Consider the following 9,599-nt stretch of genomic DNA (forward strand, 5'->3'; position numbering starts at 1 on the left):
ATGGTGTCCAAAAAATTGACAAACGGAAGATCCTGTAGTAAGAAAACATTGAATTTAGAAACTAGAGAAGCATAGTCTCATTTTACAGATGAACACACTAGAACCCAGAAAAGTTTTTCAAGTCTTGTCCCCCAGGTTACCGACAGAGGCAGTCTAATACTCTTTCCACTCTGTCCTGCTGCTTCCCAGTAATCATGATTATTTACACTACATACAGAGCCTATTGCTGCTGGCAAAGCTCTTTCTCAAAACAAATAAAAAAATCTACTTCACCTCTAGCCTTTTTTGATTCTTACAACACTGCTCTTCTTGTTCTACTTCCTTCTCTCTTGTCATGTCTTTCCTATATGTTTCACTGGTGTCTCAGCTTGCTTCTTCTCCCTCTAATTTTTTCTTTTTTTGAGATGGAGTCTTGCTCTGTTGCCCAGGCTTGAGTGCAGTGGCACGATCTCGGCTCACTGCAACCCCTGCCTCATGGGTTCAAGTGATTCTCTTGCCTCAGCCTCCCAAGTAGCTGGGACTACAGGCGTGCACCACCACGCCTGGCTGATTTTTGTATTTTTAGTAGAGACGGAGTTTCACTATATTGGCCAGGCTGGTTTCGAACTCCTGACCTCATAATCTGCCTGCCTTGCCCTCCCAAAGTGCTGGGATTACAGGTGTGAGCTACCATGCCCGGCCTCTCCCTCTAGATTTATAGCTACTTTCATGGATTCAGTTTTCACCTCTACTGGCTCAATTTTCTTATGTGTAGTATGAGAGAATTTGAGTTGCTTCTTCTTTTTTTTTAATATACTTTAGGTTTTAGGGTACATGTGCACAATGTGCAGGTTTGTTACATATGTATCCATGTGCCATGTTGATTTCCTGCACCCATTAACTCGTCATTTAGCATTAGGTATATCTCCTAATGGTGTCCCTCCCCCCTCCTCCAACCCCACAACAGTCCCCGGAGTGTGATGTTCCGCTTCCTGTGTCCATGAGTTCTCATTGTTCAATTCCCACCTATGAGTGAGAACATGCGGTGTTTGGTTTTTTGTCCTTGCGATAGTTTACTGAGAATGATGTTTTCCAGTTTCATCCATGTCCCTACAAAGGACATGAACTCATCCTTTTTTATGGCTGCATAGTATTCCATGGTGCATATGTGCCACATTTTCTTAATCCAGTCTATCGTTGTTGGACATTTGGGTTGGTTCCAAGACTTTGTTATTGTGAATAGTGCCGCAATAAACATACGTGTGCATGTGTCTTTATAGCAGCATGATTCATAGTCCTTTGGGTATATACCCAGTAATGGGATGGCTGGGTCAAATGGTATTTCTACTTCTAGATCCCTGAGGAATCGCCACACTGACTTCCACAATGGTTGAACTAGTTTACAGTCCCACCAACAGTGTAAAAGTGTTCCTATTTCTCCACATCCTCTCCAGCACCTGTTGTTTCCTGATTTTTTAATGATGGCCATTCTAACTGGTGTGAGATGGTATCTCATTGTGGTTTTGATTTGCATTTCTCTGATGGCCAGTGATGGTGAGCATTTTTTCATGTGTTTTCTGGCTGCATAAATGTCTTCTTTTGAGAAGTGTCTGTTCATGTCCTTTGCCCACTTTTTGATGGGGTTGTTTTTTTCTTGTGAATATGTTCGAGTTCATTGTAGATTCTGGATATTAGCCCTTTGTCAGATGAGTAGGTTGCAAAAATTTTCTCCCATTCTGTAGGTTGCCTGTTCACTCTGATGGTAGTTTCTTTTGCTGTGCAGAAGCTCTTTAGTTTAGTTAGATCCCATTTGTCAATTTTGGCTTTTGTTGCCATTGCTTTTGGTGTTTTAGACATGAAGTCCTTGCCCACGCCTATGTCCTGAATGGTATTGCCTAGGTTTTCTTGTAGGATTTTAATGGTTTTAGGTCTAACATTTAAGCTTCTTTTTAATTTTAAAAGCTGAGTAAAGTTTAATACAAAATGATGAATGTTATAAAAGTCTTATTTTAAAAACCAGTTGTCTGACTAGACACCTTACCAAAGAAGTTAATACATATGGCAAATAAGCATATAAAAAGATATTGAATATCCTATGTCATTAGAGAATTGTAAATTAAAATAACAATGAGATAACACTACACACCTGTTAAAATGATCAAAATCCAAAACGCTGACAACTCCAAGTACTGGTGAGTATGTGGAGCAACAAGACCACTCATTTATTGCTGGTAGGAATGCAAAGTAATACAGCCACTTTGGAAGACAGTTTGGCAGTGTCTTACAAAACTAAACTTGTTCTTACGTGACATCCAGCAGTTGTACCCTTAGGTACAATGCACAAACTGTGGGCCAGGCATGGTGGCTCAAGCCTGTAATCCCAGCACTTTGAGGCCGAGGCGGGCAGATCACCTGAGGTCAGGAGTTTTGAGACCAGCCTGGCCAACATGGCGAAACCCCATCTCTACTAAAAATACAAAAATTAGCTGTGTGTGGTGGTGGGTGCCCGTAATCCCAGCTACTCAGGAGGCTTAGGCAGGAGAATTGTTTGAACCCAGGAGGTGGAAGTTGCAGTGAGCTGAGATCACGCCACTGCACTCCAGCCTGGGTGACAGAGGGAGACTCCATCTCAAACAAAAAAACAAAAAAACCCCACAAACTGTGGACTTCAGGTGATAATGATGTGTTAATATAGGTTCATTGCTTGTAACAAATAGACCTTTGTGGTGCAGCATATTGATAGGGGAGGTTGTATCTGTGTATGGAGGTAGGGAAGGCGGATATGGAAACTCTCTCTACTTTGTGCTTGGTTTTGCTGTGAACCTAAAATTGATCTAAAAAGTAAAGTTTAGGCTGGGTTTGGTGGCTCATGCCTGCACTTTGGGAGGCCTAGCGGGGTGGATCATGTGAGGTCAGGGGTTTGAGACCAGCCTGGGCAAATGGTGAAACTCCATCTCTACTAAAAATACAAAAATTGGCTAGGCGTGGTGGTGCATTGTTGGGGTGATCAGACCCAACACTAGGTTGTGGGGGTGACGAAGTCTGGCGGAGCCAAAGGATTGAGAAAAAGACAGTTTGAGAAATAAAGTGGGACCAGGGGGCCATCGCGATTGTGGAGGCCGCAAAGGCCCTGAGCTCTGGGAGCCCACGCTATTTATTGGTAATCTAACGAAGAAACAGTTGGTGAGAATGTGGGGGTCAAAAGGGAAGGCACATGATCTACAGCTGTGACGGTTTAGCATTTATGTGGAACGTCTTCTGCTACTTGAGATAATGGGAATACAATTGATCTAGGAGCCTAGGAGGGCTAGAAGCAAGGAGCCAGCAAGTGTAGACACATTCCAGAGGGCATTATGTCAGACATGCAAGCGCTGCCTCAGTTTTTTTTCCAACACTCAGCTTTTTCCCAACATGCCTCCCTTCTCTTTTTTGTAAAAGAGAAGGTATCATTATTACTATCATTATTACTAGCATAAAAGGTGGCCTCTTTTAATTGAGCAAGGCAATTGCAGGCTGTGCAGCGCTAATTGCTAGTTGGTGATCCAGCTTCATTTTTCTTAGCCCTTATTCAAACTGGAGTCACTCTGGTTTGAATGCTTCACACATATCTCTCCTTTCCCTTTTACAAGAGGACCCTTAATCCTAGGGGTTGTAGAAGGATGAAGGTCCATCTTCTGTAATTTCTTCATGCTGAATAGGGGCAGTGATATTCCTGCCTAACTATTAGGGTCTCTTGTATTCAGGGTAGAGAGGAGCTGAGTTAGAAAGCACTGGTCCATTAAGCATTGTGACTCTGGTCGGTCTTCGTTCCATCTTCACATTCAGATTCAACTGGCTCATGGCTTGTACTGGGGGAACCCCGTCCATGGTTGGGATCCATGGGTCCCTCCAGTCTCCTGTTCCATGGTCGTACACATCTTGAGGGCATCCACACAGTTCAGTCATATCCTGCAAAAACACAAGCATACCCTCACCCCCACCTTACTAAATCTACTGAAACAGAAGCAAAAACTTCTGTGGCTGTAGCCGGGAGGCCACTAATAATGAGAAACAGGCCCCTTTTAACACAAGGCATAGGGAAAGCAAATAGAGGCTTTTCAAACCTTCAGTTTGCACTGTACAGGTGGTCCCCTAGATGCTGTGGCTCATGATAAATCTTCAGATGTTTAGTGGACACCCACGCTGGCACCTGATTGTCACCTGGAGAGACACAAGCAAATCCTCTTCCCCAAATAATTATCTTTCCTTTTTCCCAGCTCCCTTCATGTGCATCCCTCCACCACATATCCTGTACAGCCCCCTTTACCTTCCTTCCGTCCTGTCAGGCATTGTTCTGTTGCAGCCATGGGTTGAATTACAGTATTAACAGCCCTTAAATCTGTTAACATTCTCAATTTCCCTGACTTTTTCTTATTGACAAATACAGGAGGATTCCAAGGGGAGAAAGTATGTTCTATATGACCCTTTTGCAATTGTTCCTGCACCAGCTCTTTTAAAGCCTCAGTTTTTCCTGTTTCAGCGGCCATTGGTCCACCCAAACTGGTTTGTCAGTTAGCCAAACAAGAGGAATGGGAGCTGGAGGCTCAACAATGGCCACTCCTAAAAATGACACCCTAATCCAGTCTGATCTGTTTGTCCTTTTAATTCTAAAAGTTCTGATTGGCCTTGTTTGTCTTTTCCTAGTCCTTTTCTGTGGGCGATATCCCATATTTCTCGTCATTTGTCTATTGTTAACTACTATATTGATCCATAAGAATAGATATTTCAGCATGTCATTGTTGCAATATGTCTCTATCCCATAAATTGACAGGAATAGGTGTAATGATAGGCTGAATTGTCCCTTCCTGACCATCCGGCCCTTGACATGGTAAAATCAAGGAACTTTGAAAAACTTCTGAGGCAGCTCCTACTCCAACAGTGCGAATGGATGCCTTTTGCTTAGGCCAGTGTCAGGGCCATTGATTTATAGCAATAATAGAGACATCAGCTCCAGTATCTAGTAGTCCTTCAGAATCTTTTCCCTGAATAGTTACTGTGCAAATAGGTCTTTTGTCAGACATTTGATTAACCCAGTATACAGCCCTTCCTACTACCAAAGCCTCCTGTTCTCTTCAATGTGCTGGTTCCTAGTTTTAAGTAAGGTAACAGCAACAACTGAGCAATTCTTTCTCCTCGGGAAGCAGACCTCGGAGTTGAGGAACTAGTAACTAATTGAATTTCTCCGGTATAATCAGAATCAATTATTCCCGTATGCACAGTGACACCTTTCAAATTTAACTAGACTTTCCAAGTAATAGACCAACTGTTCCTGCTGGTAAGGGTCCCCTAACTCCCATAGGGACCTTTTTTGGTGTGGCTCCCCAGGAAGTAAGGAGAGGGGAATTGTGCTGCAGAGGTCTATGACAACACTGCCTGCTGTGGCAGGGGACAATTGTTGTACATTTGTAAGGGAACTGGCTGTGCTGGGTGTGCCTCGGTTTGTTGAGGGGCTTGAGGTGGGCCCCTATTCTTGTTTCCTGAGAGAGGTTGTCCATCTTTGCTAATTTTAGAATGACATTGACTTGCCCAGTGATGGCTTTTTTCACAACGGGGACATACACTGGAACTTTTCTGTTGTTTGATGGTAGCTCTTGCCTTTTGATTTCCTTTTCTACATTCCTTTTTTGTGTGTCCAAATTGCCCAAAATTAAAGCCAGAGCCTGAGAAACGGGGCATATTATTTCCGACTCTTAATCCAGCCATAGCCTGAGCTAAAAGAGTAGCCTTATGTAAGTTACCTCCAATGCCATCACAAGCCTTAATATATCCAGGTAAAAGCCTTCCCTCTCAGGGGTCTAATAGCAGTTTGACACTCTGCATTAGCATTATTGTATGCAAGAAGCTGCATTACAAATCTTGAGCTGTTTTATCAGTTATGGTTTTTTACACAGCCTCTTGGAGCCGAGCAATAAAATCAATATGATTCTTTAGATCCTTGTCAGACAGAACTGAAAGAAGGATATTTTTCCCCTGTAACATTTATCCTTTCCCATGCCTGTAAGCACACAGAGCGCAGCTGAACAATGGCAACATCCTCCATTACTGCTTGATTTTCTAATCGACCCCAGTCAGGTCCGACTCCCATTACCTGTTCAAAGGAAACAGGCACAGGTGGTTGTGCTTGTGTATTTTCCCTTGCCTGAGTTTGAGCTTCATCAGCCCACCAGGTTTTAAACTGCAAGTACTGAGATGGAGTGAGAATAGATTTTGTTAAAGTATCCCAATCATGTGGTATTAATCGATTATCAAGAGAAACATTTTTTCATAAAGTTTGCGCAAAAGGAGAGTTTGGCTCATATTGACTAATGGCTTGCTTGAATTCCTTTAACAGCTTAAAAGGAAAGGTGGTCCAATTAGCTATATTCTGTCCTCGCTGCTGGATTATAGTTACGGGAAATTGTCATGCTTCAAGGTCTCCCTCAGCTCTGGCCTTTTGAATAGAATTTTGTATAGCACCACCAATTGCTCCAGATTTTAATGTTGCAACTACAGGAGCAGTAAGTTTTGTAGCTAATTCATCTTCTCACCCATTAAGGGGAGAGAGAGGAGGTGGCCTTTCACTTAATTCAGCAGGTGGGCTAGTAAAACATACTTTTTTTTCAATTTCCCTTTCTTTTATTTAATTTCCTCTGTTTCCTGTTCCTCACATTCAGAATCTGAAGTTGGTTTTTTACACTTGTCCTCTTCCTCATCCGAATCTGCCTCATCATCTGTTTGAAATGGCTCAAGAGCTGCTTTTATTAGCGCCCACATTGGCGAAACCGAGACTGGAATTTTTGCTCCATCTTTATACACTTTTTTTTTAAATCTCTGCCAGTTCTCTCCCATTCATCCAACGCTATAGTCCTTTGTTCCGGAAACCATGGGCAAAACTGCTTTACTGCAGTAAAGAGTGATAACAAATTCTGAGTACTAACTTTCTCTTCACCTCTTCGTAGTAAATGCCTTAAGAAATTTAAATAAGCAGAATGTCTGCTTTCACTTTGTCCCATTGTTACCCTGGTTCTTCCAAGCACTCAGCTTTCCCACAGAGCTTCTTTTAGATGTCCTTGGGTGTCCTTTGACAATGCATCCTCCGCTTTCACACGCTTTAGCATTTCTTCACCAGGGTCTTTGTCGCCCCACGTTGGGCAGCCAGGTATGTTGGGGTGATCAGACCCAACACCACGTCGTGGAGGCGATAAAGTCTGGTGGAGTCAAAGGACTGAGAAAAAGACAGTTTGAGAAGTGAAGTGGGACCAGGGGGCCATCACGATTGTGGAGGCTGCGAAGGCCCCGAGCTATGGAAGCCCACGCTATTTATTGGTAATCTAACAAAGAAACAGTTGAGGAGAATGTGGGGGTCAAAAGGGCAGGCACACGATCTACAGCTGTGACGCTTTAGCATTTATATGGAACATCTTCTGCTACTTGAGATAATGGGAATACAATTGATCTAGGAGCCTAGGAGGGCTAGAAGCAAGGAGCCAGCAAGTCTAGACACATTCCAGAGGACATTATGTCAGACATGCAAGCCCTGCCTCAGTTTTTTTCCTCAACACTCAGCTTTTTCCCAACAGTGCATGTCTATAATCCCAGCTACTTGAGTGGCTGAGGCAGGAGAATTGCTTGAACCCAGGAGGTGGAGGTTGCAGTGAGCCAAGATCATGCCACTGCTCTGTAGCTTAGGCAACAGAGTGAGACCCAGTCTTTAAAAAATTAATAAAAATAAAAAACATGGTCCAATTTAAAAAAAGTAAAGTTTATTAATTAAAGCATGTTTTTAAACCAGCATTGTGTTTTTAAAAGGCAAAGGCATTTAGAGTAAAATGGTCTGCATTTTTAAGATTGGTGATCTGTGTAATTCATCTCTTGTGAGGCCCAGTTGCTTTATTTTTTTATTTTTTATTTTTTTTAAGACGGAGTCTTGCTCTGTCACCAGGCTGGAGTGCAGTGGCCCGATCTTGGCTCACTGCAACCTCTGCCTCCCAGGTTCAAGTGATTCTCCTGCCTCAGCCTCCTGAGTAGCTGGGACTACAGGTGTGCACCACCATACCCAGCTAATTTTTTTGTATTTTTAGTAGAGACGGGGTTTCACCATGTTGGCCAGGATGGTCTTGATCTCTTGACCTTGTGATCTGCCTGCCTTGGCTTCACAAAGTGCTGGGATTACAGGCGTGAGCCACTGCACCCGGCCTACTTTATCATTTGTGTGTGTGTGTGTGTGTGTGTGTGTGTGTATATATATTTAGTGGGCCAAAAATATTGTGAACCAGTGGTACTAGAGTTCCACTTAGGGAACTGGGCACTGTCTTCATTTAGAGAAAATGCCTTGATAAGCTTTTCTGAGTGTGGAAGTTGAGGCCTTGAGTGTGAGTTCTAGAAGGTGACTGCAATACAAAGAGAGACCTAAACACTTGTGTACAAAGAAATGAATAGAGATGTGGGAGGAGAAATGCCAGAAAGACAAGGGGGAGGAATTAGAGAAAAGGGCATGCAAGATAGATAGGAGGCTGAATCCTGTGGAGAAGGAGACAAATGCCTTGATAGCAATAGTGGCCATAACTTTAAAGACTACAGAAGTCTAATTTACAATGTTCAGTTATTGGCATCTTGGCAATGTAACAACATGACTGTATTGCACTGTAGTTTGGGAGAAATCAAGGAAAGAAGCTATGTGTATAACAAAGATAAGGAGTATCTGCAAAGGGCAAGACATGTGAGATCAAGAGTTCAGCAAAAGCAGAAGACACAGTCAATTATGAAAAAGCAAGTCCATAGGATTAAGAACAATGGAATTTCCCACAGGAGCCTGTCTCAGAGGCTGAGATTCCGGTTGACAGATCAGATAACTGGATTGACAGAATGGTTGTGCAGATATTTAAAGGTTTGCAGCACAGTGCTTGACACGTGGCAGTGAAAACTTAAGAACGCACTCAACTTTGATGGTCTTGTATAGTCTGGCATCACCACTTTTGGAGCTGAGACAGCCTTAGCTTTAAGAATTATTTCTGAGCAAGTTAGTACAGAAGTTTTGATGGAACAAAGCTCTTCCATGATTTCTAACAAAGCGTAGAGGAAAACTGCTTATCTGAAAATGCCATTCACCCAGTTAAGAGACAGTACCTGTTAGACAAAAAGATTTAACTGAAGTCGTGTGCCCATGAGGATAAAGTTATGACTTGTCATCTTTTTTCCCCAGACTTTTATGCTTCTCATACAAAGCATGAATTATACTTCTCATACAAAGCTAGAGAATATAATAAACTATAAGAACCGTAGAAGATTGTCCGAAGGAGGCTTACATTAGATAAATAACATTCAGGGAATAACAATAGAACTGAAAAAGAATATACTATATTCTCTCAGAAACATGTTCATAAAATTCAGTACATTCAAGAATACTAATTAATAAGATATAGAGGTGGATGAAGTGCTCCTGAGATGCAATGAATATAAAAATAGAGAAAAAACATAGAAAATGACTAGTAGTATCCTTGGATGTGCCCCTTTTCACAACCATAATCATTATTTTGTCATAGTCATAGTTTTCCTGTCTCTTTGCTTCCAGACTTTCCTTCCTGAACCAATTGTCTAATTCA

General features: G+C 42.3%; 1 long non-coding RNA gene across 1 annotated transcript in view; it reads left to right on the forward strand.

Annotated features, from left to right (window-relative positions):
• The window catches only part of LOC131382634 (uncharacterized), a 1,005,882-nt gene that overhangs the window by 51,386 nt on the left and 944,897 nt on the right, over positions 1-9,599 (forward strand). The gene's annotated exons all lie outside the window — the stretch shown is intronic.

This window comes from Hylobates moloch, unplaced genomic scaffold (genome assembly GCF_009828535.3).
Source record: "Hylobates moloch isolate HMO894 unplaced genomic scaffold, HMol_V3 SCAFFOLD_2, whole genome shotgun sequence".
Classification (NCBI taxonomy): domain Eukaryota; kingdom Metazoa; phylum Chordata; class Mammalia; order Primates; family Hylobatidae; genus Hylobates; species Hylobates moloch.